The sequence below is a fragment of the Myotis nattereri genome, assembly GCF_964212035.1.
Source record: "Myotis nattereri genome assembly, chromosome: 16".
In the NCBI taxonomy this organism is placed as follows: domain Eukaryota; kingdom Metazoa; phylum Chordata; class Mammalia; order Chiroptera; family Vespertilionidae; genus Myotis; species Myotis nattereri.
Window position 1 is genome coordinate 49,723,398 of NC_138091.1, and position 16,406 is coordinate 49,739,803.

Sequence of the window (16,406 nt, forward strand, 5' to 3'; positions counted from 1 at the left end):
CTCCTCTTGCCGCAGCGATGGGGTGCAGTGACCTCGTGGTCCTCAATGCTTCCCCGCTCCCCCCTCCCGCCCCCCCCCCCCCGTCAGACACCGCCCCCTGGGACATCTGGACGTGGGGGACGCTAGGAGTTTCTGCAGTGTCCTCCTGAGAGTCTGGTAAAGGGCAGATTCTGAATCTTTAAACAATGGCCTGAGGCAGGTGGTATTTTTTTTTAAAATATATTTTGTATTGATGTCAGAGAGAGAGGGAGAGAGAGAGAGAAATATCAATGATGAGAGAGCATCATTGATGGGCTGCCTCCTGCACGCCCCCTCCTGGGTGGGGATCGAGTCCGCAACATGGGCATGTGCCCTCCACGTGCCCTGAATCCAATGGTGATCTCCTGGTTCATAGGTCGAGGCTCAACCGCTGAGCTGCACCAGCTGGGCACCGAGGGTTTGAGAGACAGTTTCTTTTGCTGAAAATACAAACCGGTGTTTATAAAGGGGCCTACGTGGTAGTAAAAAAAAAAAAATGACCGTAAAGAAAAGCTCACAACACTAGCATCACAAATTCTTTTCTCCAACTTTCTGTTTGGTCACGTTTCTTTCTTTCTTTTTGTATAAATATAAATGTGTAGAATATTTTAAAAATACGTTTTGATTGATTTTAGAGAGAGAGAAACATCGATGAGAGACAGACGTTGATGGGCTGCCTCATGCATGTCCCCCACTGGGGATCCAGCCACAACTGGGCATGTGCCCTGACAGGGCTGAACTCTTGGTTCATGGGTCCATGCTTAACCGCTGAGCTGTATGGTCACGTTTCTTTGCACAGTTCTTTGGGGAGTTTAACTTAATTTAAAGAAAAAAATTTAATTCTGTCAATCCTATGCATTTTTAAAAAACACGTCTTCGTTTTTCTGCTCAATTTTAAGACAGCTCTCCCCAACAGTCGCAATGCTAAGCTCTTATACAAAATTTAAAAAAAAAAAACCACAAAGGAATTGAAAGGTTCGGAATGGGCCGGGGTCGCGCACCTATGACATGAGGCCATAATGTATCAAAAGAGATTTTATTCCTGGCACCTGGATGCAGGTGGGCTGAGACCGAGAAAGGCATCAGCCAAGAGAGCAGGGAGAGATAGATTTGTATTAGTTTTTGCTGGCTGTAAGCCGCTCTGCTGACATAAGGGTCCGGTCCGTCCTTGGTTCCTCCCAGCGTCAGATGGCTAGTGGTTATCCGGGTTATGCAGTGCTCAAGGCTGCAAGCATTCTGCAAGATATTTGCTAAGCACAATAAGTTTTTCTCTGCCCTGTCTTATTCTCCTTAACCCTTTCAGGAATCAAGTTTTATTTATTCTACTGAATATGGATTAAATAGGAAATTCAAAAAGGTTTAGCAGAATCCATAACGACTAAAAATCAGGCATTGGGAGTTGGGGTAGGAAGTGGACTATCCTAGGAACTGCATCCAAATACAGAAGGAGGCAGGTAACAGAAATTATTTATGATATATTTTTCTCTTGAAATAGTTAAAACCATTTGGTTACAAATTCAGAAGAATGCTTTTTTTTTTTTACACTTTATTTATTTATATTTTTCAACCACCATTTACATTCAATACCATTCCTCACCAGTTTCAGATGCCCAGCAAAGTGGCGGGAAAGCAATGCACTCTACAGGGTGGACCCCTCGCTGCCCCAAGCACCTACCTGGCCCCATATTCCATTACCACCACACTATTGACTATCCAAAGAGAATGCACTCTTAATGGCCTTGGACTTGTGGGCAAATATGTATAGATCAAAGATAAACTCTCCCTTCACCTCTGAAATCAATAAAAATACATATTTAAAAAAACAACACATATGCAAAAATATGCAAATACTGTTGTCATTATTATCCCCACTAAATACCCATTTGCCTAACAAAATCTACCTTAAAAAAGAAAGGGAAAATACTAAATTCTTCATCTGGAATGAGCAACAAAATTATGATAATGTGGTTATGGGAATTACATAACAGAGGATACTGAGAAAGACCTTTTAATAAACAGACTGCACAGAGTAATGTATTGTCCATGACATACTTTTCTCTCTCTGCGTGGGATGTTATCAGATTGCGTGTACCCTGTAAACAATTTAGCCACATAATCTTAACCTATATTTCCATAGTTACCATCTGCAGGGAAGATGTTACTTTCTGAGCGTCTGTATCTAGGAAATAGCAAACAAACCGCTCTGCTTGGTTGTCATGGTGGCAACCTAAATCCCCAGACCTCATTAGTAGATTCTTAGACAAATAAGTCACAGGGGAATACATAGATCATAGAAGTCATACATTGAGATGTAACAAGTTGCCTAAATGGTGAACCAAAATTTTGACAGTAATCATATAAAGAAAGAGAATCAGGCTTGCTAACCAAAACACCAACCTACACCATAACCTCCTGCTGGTGAACAATAGATTCTATTCTTGCTAGCAACTAAAACCTTATTTAATGGATTTCTTACGTGAATTTTTTCTTTTTTTTAGCCATAATTAAGAACAAAATTTCTAGATTGTTAGGGCAATTTTTCCTGATGTCTTATCAGTACATTATTTTGCATCAGTATATTATCAGTACATTGAAAATTCCATATACCAATTTTAAAAATCTATTATTATTAACTGCTATTATTATTTGTTTTTAAACATTTGCCATTTCCACAGGCTAACAATAAAGTGCCAAGAGAGTGATGCAGTTTCTCAATTCAGGGTTTAAATTAGGTATAATTTCAAATTGGTACCTTTTTCTAGAACAGGGCAAGACAAAGAAGCACAGCCTTGACTGAGAAAGTAGGAAAGGAATTGCACATCTTTAACCATAGAATTCCAAACTCCCATCTCAGCTGTGGCTGAGGGTGTTATTAAATTGCCTAAGGAAATGTGTAATTAATAATTTGTGGAGGGTTGGAGAAGGGAATGACTTCTGAAGGCACTTTTAGTTTTAGCTTTTATTACTACTAATGTTGTTTTTATTACATTTAAGAGAATTTCAAGTATTATAGTCTTTGTGTTTCTCTAAACAGAAAAAGTATTCAAGAGATGAATATTTGAAGAATATCTTGCCAAATTTGATGTTTAAAAACTCAGCCAACCAACATGAGTATATTGAGTGCCTAGTATTCTTGCTCAGCAAGAACCCCAACTTTGCAGCGGAAGAAAAAAAAAAGGTAAATAAATCAACAGTTGCTCTGAGAGACCAAAAAAGAAATGATTAAGAGTATCAAATGGAAGATAATATTTGTTTCACTGTTAAACTATGTGGTGCAAACTAGAAAGGAATGTAGAGAAATCATTGAGGGCTAGAATTACCTGGTACCTTTCAGAGGAAACGATGGGGAAATTGATTTAACCATATGGAGACTATACGAGGAGGGAAATAAGCCTGCATAGGATTTTATAAACACAAAATTATCAGTTGGTCTAAGACAGTGGTTCTCAACCTTGGCTGCACATTAGAATCACCTGGGAATCTTTTTAAAATCCTGATTTCTGGGCCTCATCCTCTGGAAATTCTGTTTCTTTGTTTTGGGGTGGGGCCACAACATTAGTAACAAACAGAATTTCCGGAGGATGAGGCCCAGAAATCAGGATTTTAAAAAGATTCCCAGGTGATTCTAATGTGCAGCCAAGGTTGAGAACCACTGGTCTAAGATATAATGAAAAAGCTAAAAAGGAGGCTAGACTATTTGTGTGTTCTTTCCCTACTCAGAAAGGAAAATGGACTTTAAAGTAGTAAAGGTGAAACAGCATAGAAAGAGAATTGAAACTCGAGATAGGTGAGGCGACAGTAAGCAAACACCTATCTGTTTCAAGGAAGTTCATGAGTTCCAGGCACAAATTACATCCCACAGCTGCTTACAGGTAACCTAAGACCCATTGCTAAGTTCAGAGAAACTGTAAAATATGAAAAAGATGAAAGATCACCTGCTTTTAAAAATTGTGTAAAAGGTAGACACTAAAAACTTTAAAACGGAAAAGTAAAATTCCAGAGTACATAATTAGCTATATTTTACGAACAGTTAGTTATAAGAAAGTTTGGTGGTCTCTAAGAACCAAACTACCTAAAGATAAGTATATTATGCTTCTTTTTTAAAAATTTTATCTTTGAATGAAAATGGGAATTGTGTAGTCATGATATAAATTAATTTCAGCAAAATATGTATGCCAGTCTTTCATGATATTTGTGGATGAGAGTCTAAAAGAAGAGCTCAATATAGTTTTAATTAGGTAAACTCAAAGTTAGTTGGATAATCCCAGCCAAATTTTTGTTTATCATTTTTCATAAATTATATAGGTAAGGTCATAATTTGATCATTCTGGTCAAATCAGAGGTTGAAAAAAAAAAGCCTATATATTGCCCTGACTGGTTTGGCTCAGTGGATAGAGCGTCAGCCTGCGGACTCAAGGGTCCCAGGTTCGATTCCGGTCAAGGGCATGTACCTTGGTTGCAGGTACATCCCCAGTAGGGAGTGTGCAGGAGGCAGCTGATCAATGTTTCTCTCTCATCGATGTTTCTAACTCTATCCCTCTCCCTTCCTCTCTGTAAAAAATCAATAAAATTTTTAAAAATGCCTATATAGCAGAGAAAATATGACGGAGAACTGAATCTGGAAACAAAATTACATGAATATCTGAAACTCTAAGCTAAAATGTAAAGCAACATTTAATAGAAACATGTGAAAATCCCTCCATTTGTTCAAATTGAAAAATAAAACTGCAGGAGTACAAAATAGGAGGGATTCTGGTTTAACCAGGTAAAAAACATCCAGAGGCTTTAGTGTCTGCCAAGATCAATGTGAGTTAGTAATATATATAGGTAGCTTGTAGTGATAACTCTAACACTCGCATTTGAAAAACTGTGCCCATAAGCCCCTGCCCCTTCCTTTCATCTGGGGGATCCCTTTGCCAATATTCCCCACAGACTTCACGATTCCTCTACAATAGGCAGAATAATGACCCTGGTCTACCCAAAGATGTCCGCAACCTGGTCCCTGGACCTGTGGCTGTTACCTTACATGGAAAAAGAGGATTACGTGCCCAGCCGCAGTGGCTCAGTGGTTGAGCGCTGACCTATGAACCAGGAGCGTTGACTTATGAACCAGTATCATTCCAGGTCAGGGCACATGCCCCATGCGGGCTCCATCCCCAGTAGGCGGTGTGCAGAAGGCAGCTAGCTAATCAGTGATTCTCTCTCATCATTGATGTTTCTATCTCCCTCTCCCTCCCTCTCTGAAATCAATAACCAGTGTAATTACAAGGGTCCTTAAAAGTAGCAGAGGGAATTAGAAAAGAGAGAGTAATGTTATGTGAGAACTCAACCCACCATTGCTGGCTATGAAGGTGGAGGACGGAATTCAGGTGGCCTCTAGACGCTGGAAAAAGCGAGGAAACATTCTTCTCATATTATTATTTATTAATTATTGTATTATTTTCATACCAGAGGAATTAACATCTCTATTAAAATCTGAAGGTTAGTAGGAGTTAGGTAAAGAGGAAGAAGAGAGGATTCTGGTAGAATACTGTTACCTTCAGGATTTCAGCCTCTTCCTCACTGACACCTCTCAATGGTTTCTAAAAACATCAATAAATGTTGCTTTAAGGTTCCTTCCAAAGTACTATTTGATGTTAAGTTCCTGATGTGACATTTTCAAATGTTTCATATTTAAGAAGCCCTTTGTCTATAATCCATTTTTATCTGATCCCACATTTTCTTAAGCCAATGATCAAATAATCTTGTTTTAGACTACAACATTATTTTCCGATCCAGTTACAACTCGGCCCATTTTGATTAGCTAATCATGATAAACAGCAAGTGAAAAATAAACAAGTAAGTGTTTTCTATAAAGATGTCATTCCTGTGGTGGCCCTCTTCTACCACTAGATGGCACTTGTATGCCTAGAGACAAAAATGCGGATTTCATTTACCTTTCTGTAAACTAGTGAAACCGCCGATTAGAGCAGTGGTTCTCAACCTTCTGGCCCTTTAAATACAGTTCCTCATGTTGTGACTCAACCATAAAATTATTTTCGTTGCTACTTCCTAACTGTAATGTTGCTACTGTTATGAATCGTAATATAAATATCTGATATGCAGGATGGTCTTAGGCGACCCCTGTGAAAGGGTCGTTCGACTGCCAAAGGGGTGGGTCGCGACCCACAGGTTGAGAACCACTGGATTAGAGGCTCAGGACATTGAGAAAAAGGAACTCCCCAAGCACAGAATTTATATGATCCTGGCTCTTAAATTTAACCTTAAAAAAAATAACCCACCATCTTTCTTTCCTTTTGGACATACAAGACAGTAAGGAATTTAAAATTAAACTACCTTTACATACCTGCCCTGGTTGGGGGCTCGATCCCCAGTAGGGGGCATGCAGGAGGCAACCAATCAATGATTCTCTCTCACAATGGATGTTTCTGTCTCTCTCTCTCCCTCTCCCTTCCTCCCTGAAATCAATAAAAAGACATTTAAAATAAATAAATAAATAAAATAATAACGCCTGTAGCCTGGAGGACTTAGTGTAGGATCCAGGGCAATAAAGTGGTTTTCAAAATGTAGATTCACATCACAATTCCAACACATAATGGCTTGTTTGATCTTGGGGAAGTAAGTGAACATCTCTCAGCCTCAGTTTCCTCGTCTGTTAAATGGAAATAATGATGGTAACATTTCATGGGGTTGTTATGAGAATGTAATGACATAGTGCAAGGGACACGTGTCGCATAGAACCTGGCACGGAATAGTCCCGCAGTCTGGTATTATTTTTCGTTTAGATCAGGGCTTGATAACTTCTCATCGGTCTAAGACAGTGGTTGGCAAACTGCGGCTCGCGAGCCACAAAATACCACGTACAGGCGCGCACGTACAGTGCGATTGAAACTTCATGGCCCATGCGCAGAAGTCGGTATTTTGTGGAAGAGCCACACTCAAGGGGCCAAAGAGCCGCATGTGGCTCCCGAGCCGCAGTTTGCCCACCACTGGTAAGATACATGTTGGTTTGAGCAGTCTTAACGCTGTGAGTTACTATTTGTGGCATGTTTGTATAGTATTAGAGAAAGTTTCCTTTTTCTGTGGGGAATCCCAGTCCACTTAATGCGCTAGCTAGCTCCTCGCTGAGGGGTAGTGATGGGGAAGGAATTGCCATAGCTTTCCTTGGCTGCCCTTCTGTCAGAGGGTTACCTGTCAACAGAAAGAGGAGAAATACCACCTGATTTTCTATAGGAACCAAAACGTTCTTTGAGTAAGACACAGGTCTTTTCTAAAAGTCTCCATTGAAACGCTGTGCATATTATTTTCCAGCACGAATGCAATTGTATTAGGTCCTAATACAAGGAAACCTCATTTTTTTCTTAAGTCTATTAAAAAACTGGCATTTTCCACACTACAATGGGCACAGAAGATAAATGAAAGAGGAACCTCATTTCATGCCAAGTAAATTATGCACACCTAATTACATATTTTTCTGTCAATTGAGAGCGCATTAGACATTTGAGGAATTAGAATGGCTACACCTGCACTGTGTAGTTGAACAAAGCAAGCGGCGCTGAAATGACCTTTTTTTCTTTTTAGAACCACCAAAGTTCTGTTTTTCTGAAACAGGACTTCTTTCTATATGAAGAACTGGCATTTTTATTCCATACCCTACCCACTCATCACTCTGCTCAAATTATCATTCCAGTTTCTCAACTTAGTGGTTTGTTGGCTTTTATTTTTCTCTATTTATGGCAATCGAAAACCAACAGAGATGCTATAAAAATAACCTTACGATGCAAACTCAAACCCCATAAGAACAATTTTCTGGGGCAAAGGGCATTTCTGTCTGGGTTTTCTATCAAACACACGGTCAGAGGACCTTTTGAACTACCCATGGTTTGACCTTGGAGTGTCCTCTTCTGTCATCTGGTCAGCACAGGTGAATTCCATTCTCTCTTTTCTTTCTTTGATGATCAACTCTGCAGGCACCTCTTCCTCGGAAACCTAGGCAGCCTTAAGAGGACAGAACTGCCCTTGAAATGCCAAAATGGGGAAAACAGCTCGAGAATGTTGTGAGGCAAGACAGACTGACGTGAAAGATATTTTCATTTCCACTCGCTTGGTGCCAACTCCGGGCAAAGTTAGGAAAAGAGTGCGTGGTGTGCTGTAAAGTAATACTGAATGGAACAGGGCGAGTTAAGAACGGAATCAGAATGGAAAAGTGAGTCCGACGTAAAGCCACCCACTGTGAATTTGTCCTCAAGGTAATTGTCAGGGGCAACGATGGGCAACTTTCTGTTACTACTTAATAGTAAATTAATTTATGCTCTAAGCATTTGCATTCTCTACTGAGGACAGTATAATGTTCTTAGTATAAAAGTGGGATTTAGTTCTTAATTCCATTCTATCTCTTAAGTCACTGATTTCCCTTGCGAGCTGAAGGAGAGAAAATTCTTATACATGAACACACCAATTTAGGGTGCGCGTCTGGGAAGAGAGCGCTCTGCTATTAAGGCTTTATATTTTTGATGTATAATTTTATTGATTTCAGAAAGGAAAGGAGAGGGGGAGAGAGAGAGAAACATCAATGATGAAAGAGAATCATGGATCGGCTGCCTCCTGCACTCCCCCTGCCCACGTATGTGCCCTGACCAGGAATCAAACCATGACCTCCTGGTTCATAGGTTGACGCTCAACCACTGAGCCACGCCAATGGGGCTAGTAAGGCTTTATTTTAAAGCATGATGAAGTTATGGAGGGAGAATATACTTTCTTTCTATAGCAATTTTTCTGTATTACTGTTTTCTAACAAAATGACTTTTTCTTTTTTTTTTTTTTGCAAAATAGGTGAGGGCTTTAAGTAAAAAAAAGAACCTATATCATAAGTCTTTGAGCGTGGATCCTGTGAATAAATGGCCTTAAACCCACCTCAAGTTCTTAGTTCTTAGCTTTTCCTTTCTACAAATATAAAAATGGAGACAATAAAATGATGGAAATTTTTTAAAGTTTTTCTTATGTGTTTGTTTGTTTTGGGATTCCTGAGTAGGCATTTTTATCTCTATGACATATTACTGTCACTGGGGATTTCAAAATATAGTGGTACATCCATGAAGCAACACCCTGGAAGCTAAGTCCAATTTGATGAAATGAAACTTTAAAAGAATGAGCTTTAAAAAAACTGTAAGAGAATAAATAGGTGATAGAAAGAGATGATAGGTAGATAGATAGCTCTATCTTAAAATATAAAGGTTAAAAATTTTTGGTTGTCATTTATCATCAAAATTGGAGCCACCTAAATCCCAAACCTCAAAGCTGTCTTTGATTCTTGTGTCTATAATTTTCCAGCTCACATTTCCCTATCCAGCCTTGGACTGATAGTCAGTTGAATGAATTAATGGATAATTATTACATACTTTTGGTTTTTACTTTTATTATAGAGATGCTATAGCTTTGGGCAGTCATTTTTTGTCCTTTTAAGAATATGTAAGAGATGCATATCTTAGTCTGTTCAGACCGCTGTACAAACATCTGTAGACTCAGTGGTTTAAACAACAAACTTTCTTTCTCACAGTTCTGGAGGCGGGAAAGCCCAAGATGACGGCCCTGTCAGGTTCGGTGTGCAGGCTCCTAGGTGGCCGCTTTCTCGCTGTGTCCTCACATGGTTGAAAGGGTGAGTGACGTCGCTGGGGTCTCTTTTATGAGGGCACTAATCCCATTCATGAGAGCTCCACCCTCATGACCTAATCGCCTTCAGAAGGCCCCCCCCCTCTTGTCACCAACACTTTGGGGGGTAGGATTTCAGTGTATGAATTGGGGGAAACACAATTGTTAGTCCATAACAATATAGTTGCAGAAAGCTGTGTTATGTGTATTCATGAGTGATGCCAGGCTGCTAAAAGATACTTGTGTACGATATTGATTCCCGGTCAGGGCACATGCCTGGGTTGCAGGCTCAATCCCCAGTGTGGGGCGTGCAGGCTCAATCCCCAGTGTGGGGCGTGCAGGGGACAGCTGATCAATGATTCTCTCCCCTCATTGATGTGTCTCTCTCTCTCTCCCTCTCCCCTAGTCTCTGAAATCAATAAAAATATATATTTTAAAAAGCTTATATAAGAGGTTGAAACTATACCAAGAGTAGTAGTAATGGAGAAATACAACTCTGCTTTCATTTTTCAAGGAAAAATAGTAGTTTTGTTCTAAAGCAACACTCTTTAGGCTGTTTGGTCTCTGGGACGCTTTATACTTTTAGGATTTTTATACAAATCAACAGCTTTGAGGTTTGGGATTTAGGTGGCTCCAATTTTGATGATAAATATCAACTTCTGCGCATGGGCCACGAAGTTTCAATCGCACTGTACATGCGTGCCCGCACATGGTATTTTGTGGAAGAGCCACACTCAAGGGGCCAAAGAGCCGCATGTGGCTCGCGAGCTGCCATTTGCCGACCACTGGCTTAGACCAAGCTGATGTGAAGGTGGTGACAAAAGCTAATTTGGGGGTGAATGTTGAAGGTAGAGCCTATAGATTTATTCAGGAATTGGATATGGATTAGTAAGCAAAAAGAGTGGGCAAAGCCATCTACATGGTTGTTGGCTGAAGCAAATGGTGGAACTGAGATGCCATTGATGACATGGGGAATGCCACAGAAGCAGTTGGTGAGGGAGGGACTACAAATAATTTAATATTGGATATTAATTATTAATAAAGAGGCAATGACATTAATACAAATTTAGTCTCAATAGTACCCTCTTGTGGATATTCTGAGAACAGCACCCTAGTAATGGAGGAGTGGCCCTAGGGCCCTCCTGTGGACATTCTGAGAACGGAACCCTAGTAAGGGAGGCGTAGCAATAGTGTATTTTTCCCCTCCTAGTCGATCTCACCACCTTGCAGTGCAGAGAAGTGAAGGATATTTTGTTTGGGTATGTATTTCTATGTTACTCCACTGAACAGAGAAACCTGAGCTGGCTATGGATAAAGATATCGTTTGAATAAATAGGAAGGAATTCTCCTTATGAGCTTGTTACCCACTGGAGCAGGTTTCCTAGGAACAAGACTGACCTTCATCAAGATATATTAAGTAGATTGTACAGAAGATTAAGTGAAAAGAATTGAAGAGGCAGGAGAACTGTCCTCAAAGACTTTTTCTCCCTTGATGTCATGATAAGCAAAACAAACAACAACAAATAACATAAATCCAAACAACGTTCATTAAATACTCCCCATGTGCGAGATACTGTTTTAGCCAGAAAATAATCTCTGCCCTCAGGAAGCTCCCCTTGGGAGGGAGCAGGGAGCAGAGCAGGAGGGGCAGTCTGTGAGTAAAATGAAGAAATAAATGATCGGGTAGATTCGAAAGTGATAGATGCTATGGAGAAAAATGAAAACATCAAGAAGCCGAAGGATGCCGAAACCGGTTTGGCTCAGTGGCTAGAGCGTTGGCCTGCAGACTGAAGGGTCCCAGGTTGGATTCCGGTCAAGGGCATGTGCCTTGGTTGCGGGCACATCCCCAGTGGGGGGTGTGCAGGAGGCAGCTGATCGATATTTCTCTCTCATCGATGTTTCTAGCTCTCTATTTCTCTCCCCTCCTCTCTGTAAAAAATCAATAAAATATATATTAAAAAAAAAAAAGAAGCTGAAGGACAGAGGGCTGCAGGTCTAATGAGCATGGACAGAGAAGGTCGCTTTGAGGGGATATTTAAACAAAGACATAAAGGCAGAGGAGGAGCAAGCCCTCAGGATATGGATGGGGTGGGGAGGGGAGGATGTTCCAGGTAGAAGACCCTGAGGCGGGAGACACCTGGAGGCACGACAGACCAACTGGCCTCTGCAGCAGGAGGAGGAACAAGGTCAAGAGGTAATGGGACTGAAGATAAGGACTGATCCTCCGGGGTCCAGTGAGCCAGAGTCACGTCCGTCGTGTTCACCCTGCGAGAGATTGAGCGCCGCTGGAGAATTTTAAGTGCTATGACCTGTCTTACATGTTAAAAGGATCACCAGGAAAAACAACAACAACACACACACAGCAACATTAATCAACCGAAAGGGCCCACAAGAAATAGAAGAGTCTACGGAGGAAACCCAAGAAGTTCTTGGCTCCAAACTGCTCCTAGGTTGTCTCCCTCCCCTCCCCACCAAACGGCCCTCCCTCCAAAAAGCCATAGTGAAAAAGTCCTCTCCGAATCTGGAGAGTAACACGCCGAGTTGGCTCATTGACTTTTTTTTTTCTCTCTCTTTGAATTGATGATTAGAAAAACAGTTTATTTTGGGGTTTTCACCCAATTCCAATGTGTGTGTGTGTGTGGGGGGGGGGGGGGGCGTTTCCCCCACTCCACTAAGCAGTACTCAGGACAACAACTGCTGCTTTAGAATTCATCTCTATTCCGACACTGTCTGTCCAGAGGCAGCCTCAGATTCCACAGGCTCAGACCCACAGACCGCCCTCCCTTCAGGCGCCAATCCCAAGTCCAGGCTGTTTGGGATCTGTGCTTCTGATCAGCTGGCTGCAGATTGGAAGTTCCCAGGAACCCTGTTTGGACTTTACTCATATTCATTACTGGAAGAGAGCAAAGGAGAGGCCAGACATGATAAGCACGGTCGTCTGGGCAGCTTCCCCGGGAAGCATTCATGCTCCCCAGGGAACCATCGGTCCATTCCCTGCAAATCCCTGGGCGGAGGGATGGAACAAAGGGGGAGATGGGCACATGTGCAGGGAAGTCAGGGTGACATGGGAAGGTGCTTGCCTGTCAGTCTAGCTTGGGAAACCATGGATTGGCTACAAGGGTGGACCCCAATGTGAGCCTGGGAAATCCTGGAAAGTTAAGATCCCCAAAGAGTTCGCTTTACTCTTCTTGCTCTTGCCTTTAAAAAATATTATACACACACACACACACACACACACACGTATATTCAGAGAGGAAGAGAGAAAGATAGAAAAATCAATGATGAGAGAGAATCATTGATTGGCTGCCTCCTGCACACCGGAACCTGCAACCCAGGCAGTGCCCTTGACCAGGATCGAACTCAGGACCCTTCAGTCCGCAGGCCGATGTTCTATCCACTGAGCCAAACCAGCTATGGCCATTGCTCTTGCTTTCTTGTTCCCCCTTTCTCTCTTGCTCTGTGACATGCCCTCACCTGTCATATGGCCTTAAGCAACCGCATAGCTCAGGGCCACGAGGACCCCACACGCAATGGACTGCAGCTGGGAACCCACATTAAGTCTGTTTATTGCTGGACTGGACTGGACTTTAACATGGAGCGGAAATTCTGGGCCGTGTCCTTCATCCTCGCGCAGCTGAAGACAAGATTGGACTTCTGCCATGGCAACATGAACAGAGATTGGACCTTCGAGGGGACCCCCTTCATTATACATCAACAATAAAGCCTTCCATGAAACCCCTCCCTCCTGGGGGGGTGGGGGCGGGGGAACACGGGACATTTTACTAGGTGGCACTCCAAGAACTCCACTTCTGCTGTGAACACCTGACTTCTGACCGGAGGTTCCCACGACCCCCTCCTTGTGTTTGACTAATTTGCTAGCGCAGCTCAGGGAACTCAGGAAATCTATTTACTCACTGCATTACTGGTTTACTGCCATGGATCTTAAAGGCTGCCAGTCAACGGCCAGATGAGGCGACACAGTGGGCATGAATAAAGAAGCTCTGCCCTCCATGCACCGTGGCATGGAGAAATGCAGAATCCCAGGCCCAACGACAAGCCTGCCGACTCTGCATTTTTAACAAGTCCCCGGGAAATGTCGACGATGTTAAAGTTTGAGAATGAGCCATCCACACAGCTCTCGCTAAAAGAAAGTGTTGTCAGGAATAGCCTATTTCAGCGAGTATGTCATTTTCTTTAAAAGGACATCTTTTCAATCGCGAAATGACGTAGGGAAATAGCACCCAGGAGCGCTTCTGAAGGCTCGGTCACACAATTCAGATGTTCAGAGAATTCAGGAACAGAGAATCAAGAAGTGAAAGCACGGTGTTAACTCGGAATCTGTTTGAACAGAGAGCAAAACAACCATGAGCATTATAGTTAAAGAACCGAATGTGCTCGCCGCGACCTGGATGCGGCAATAATGATACAACTCCGGACGGGGAAAATGGGAGGAAGAGGATCCCTGTGCTTGCCAGCAGCGGTAGATAAATGCTTTCCAAGTCTGAAGCGTGTAATGTTTTCAGAAAGCATCATGACTCCAAAGGCTCTGTGTTTTTAACATTTACATCTGCGCTTTGCTTTTATTAACCGTAGAGACATATTTTAGGAAATGAGTTTTCCTGTGATAAAGAGACATGTGAAGTTCAACAGCTCCCTCAATTTCACTTCCTTTTCTTTTTCATACAGTAAATTCAAGAACACTTAGTATTTTAATTACAATAGCGTTGATAGATACCATTTTCACACCATTATTTTTCTCTTTCTAGCTACCCATCCACCATCAATATTTTATCAGTCCATATACAAAAATCAAATAAAAAGTAAATAAGTCATAGAAATCATGTTTAATTAAGGGACTCAGTCACTGATCACAATAAATTAATTGCTTTGTATTTCCACTGAAAATTAAACCCATCGTACCCAGGGGGATTTTCTGGGTCTTGTCAGCTGCTTCTTGGAATCCTCCTTCAGGACTTGCTGATACTGTTGTTGCAACTGTTCTCTTTTCACAAAGGCACATTATGCGAGTCAGCACCAAGCCTGCCGTACAACTGCCCAAGCTAATCACAAGGCCTCAAACATTATTCTCTGCCTCTTCTCTGATCTCAATGAGTTTAAGGTGTAATAATTACAAAGTGAATAAATAGCCTTTCTGACCAATCATGATTCATGATACATAGTTGACCATCAAACTCTCTAAAAATTTGATACAAATGAAGACCCTTCATTCAGACACAAATGCCCCCAAATGAAATCACCCAGAGATATTTTGCAGAGGTAGATGTGCCTAGCCGTTAAGAATGAGCTTGAGCCCAACTGGTTTGGCTCAGTGGGTAGAGTGTTGGCCTGCGGACTAAATGGCCCCAGGTTCGATTCTGGTCAAGGGCACATCCCTGGGTTGTGAGCATGATCCCCAGTAGGGGGCGTGCAGGAGGCAGCCGATCAGTAATTCTCATTGATGTTTCCATCTCTTTCTCCCTCTCCCTTCCTCTGAAATCAATAAAAATATATTTTTTAAAAAAGAAAAAAATGAGCTTCAACTTTGGAACACACTGGGTTCTGGTCTAGAGTCCTCTTCTTGCTGCCTGGGATCAGGTCAGAAAGGCTAACAAGAGGCTACCTGGACTGAGGAGGGCAGTGGTTAGGCAGACCTGCCCGGCTACTTTTAGGCCATGTGGTGACCTTGGCCTTTTCTCTGAGTGGAATGGAAGCCACTGAAGGACTGTGAGTGGAGGAATGGCATGATCCACCTTGCTAGCCAAACAGGATGACTTGGCTCAGCGGTGCTCAGAACAGCATGAGGAGGGGCACTGTCTTCGGAGAAAGAAAAGAGGTGGCTCAGACCAGTGTGGTATCTAGGAATGCGGAGAGAAAGGCTGGATCCTGCACATCATTTGAAGGTGGTTTTCTTCCCCTGGGTTTGCTGAAGGTTGACCAGGGGTACGAGAGAATGAGAGGAATTAAGAACGTCTCCACAGTTTTGGCAAGAGCAACTGGAAACACGGGGTTGCTACTTCCTGATATACGTTGAGTGATCATTTCATTCTCTGTCCAAACGATGCCACTTTTGTGAGAGGGAATGCCACAGGCCTGAGAACACGCGAGTGAACGAGGACTGCCTGGGAACCTGCTTGTCCTGGAGCCTGGTTACCAGGGGCGGTTCACCTCCGCAGGGACATGTGGCCGCGTCTGAAGACACTTGTGGTTGTCACATCTAGGTGGCTGCTACCAGCACCCACGGGGCAGAGGTGACAGATGCAAAAGACAGCGTCCTATGACAGAGAATTACCTGGTCCAAAATGTCAGCAGCACCAAGGTTGGGAAACCCTGCCCTAGAGGTAGGGAAGGGAATGAACAAGAAGGCCACGTTTGCTGACATGAATTGAGATGAAGAGCCTCTTCAGTGGTTCTCAACCTTCCTAATGCCGTGACCCTTTAATACAGTTCCTCATGTTGTGGTGACCCCCAACCATAAAATTATTTTCGTTGCTACTTCATAACTGTAATTTTGCTACTGTTATGAATCGTCATGTAAATATCTGATATGCAGGATGTATTTTCAGGGGTCGCGACCCACAGAGTCTACGGCAGTTGAAGAGATAAATGATGAGGATGCTTGTCTGTGATATCTATCCAACCTACTTCTAAAAAAAGACACAAGGCCATTTTCCCGGAAAAGGTAGATACCGTGAACGCAGCAGACTAGTAAGAAATTATACAACTGGAAGGATCTACTGAAC

The 16,406-nt window shown here is 42.3% G+C and overlaps 1 protein-coding gene across 1 annotated transcript in view; it reads left to right on the forward strand.

Annotated features, from left to right (window-relative positions):
- Positions 1-16,406, forward strand: part of MAP2K6 (mitogen-activated protein kinase kinase 6) — a 130,257-nt gene that overhangs the window by 327 nt on the left and 113,524 nt on the right. Inside the window, exons 2-3 of the mRNA XM_081109877.1 lie at positions 3,053-3,196; positions 9,575-9,673. The gene's annotated coding sequence lies outside the window, so the exon portion shown is untranslated. The remainder of the gene's footprint in view (positions 1-3,052; positions 3,197-9,574; positions 9,674-16,406) is intronic.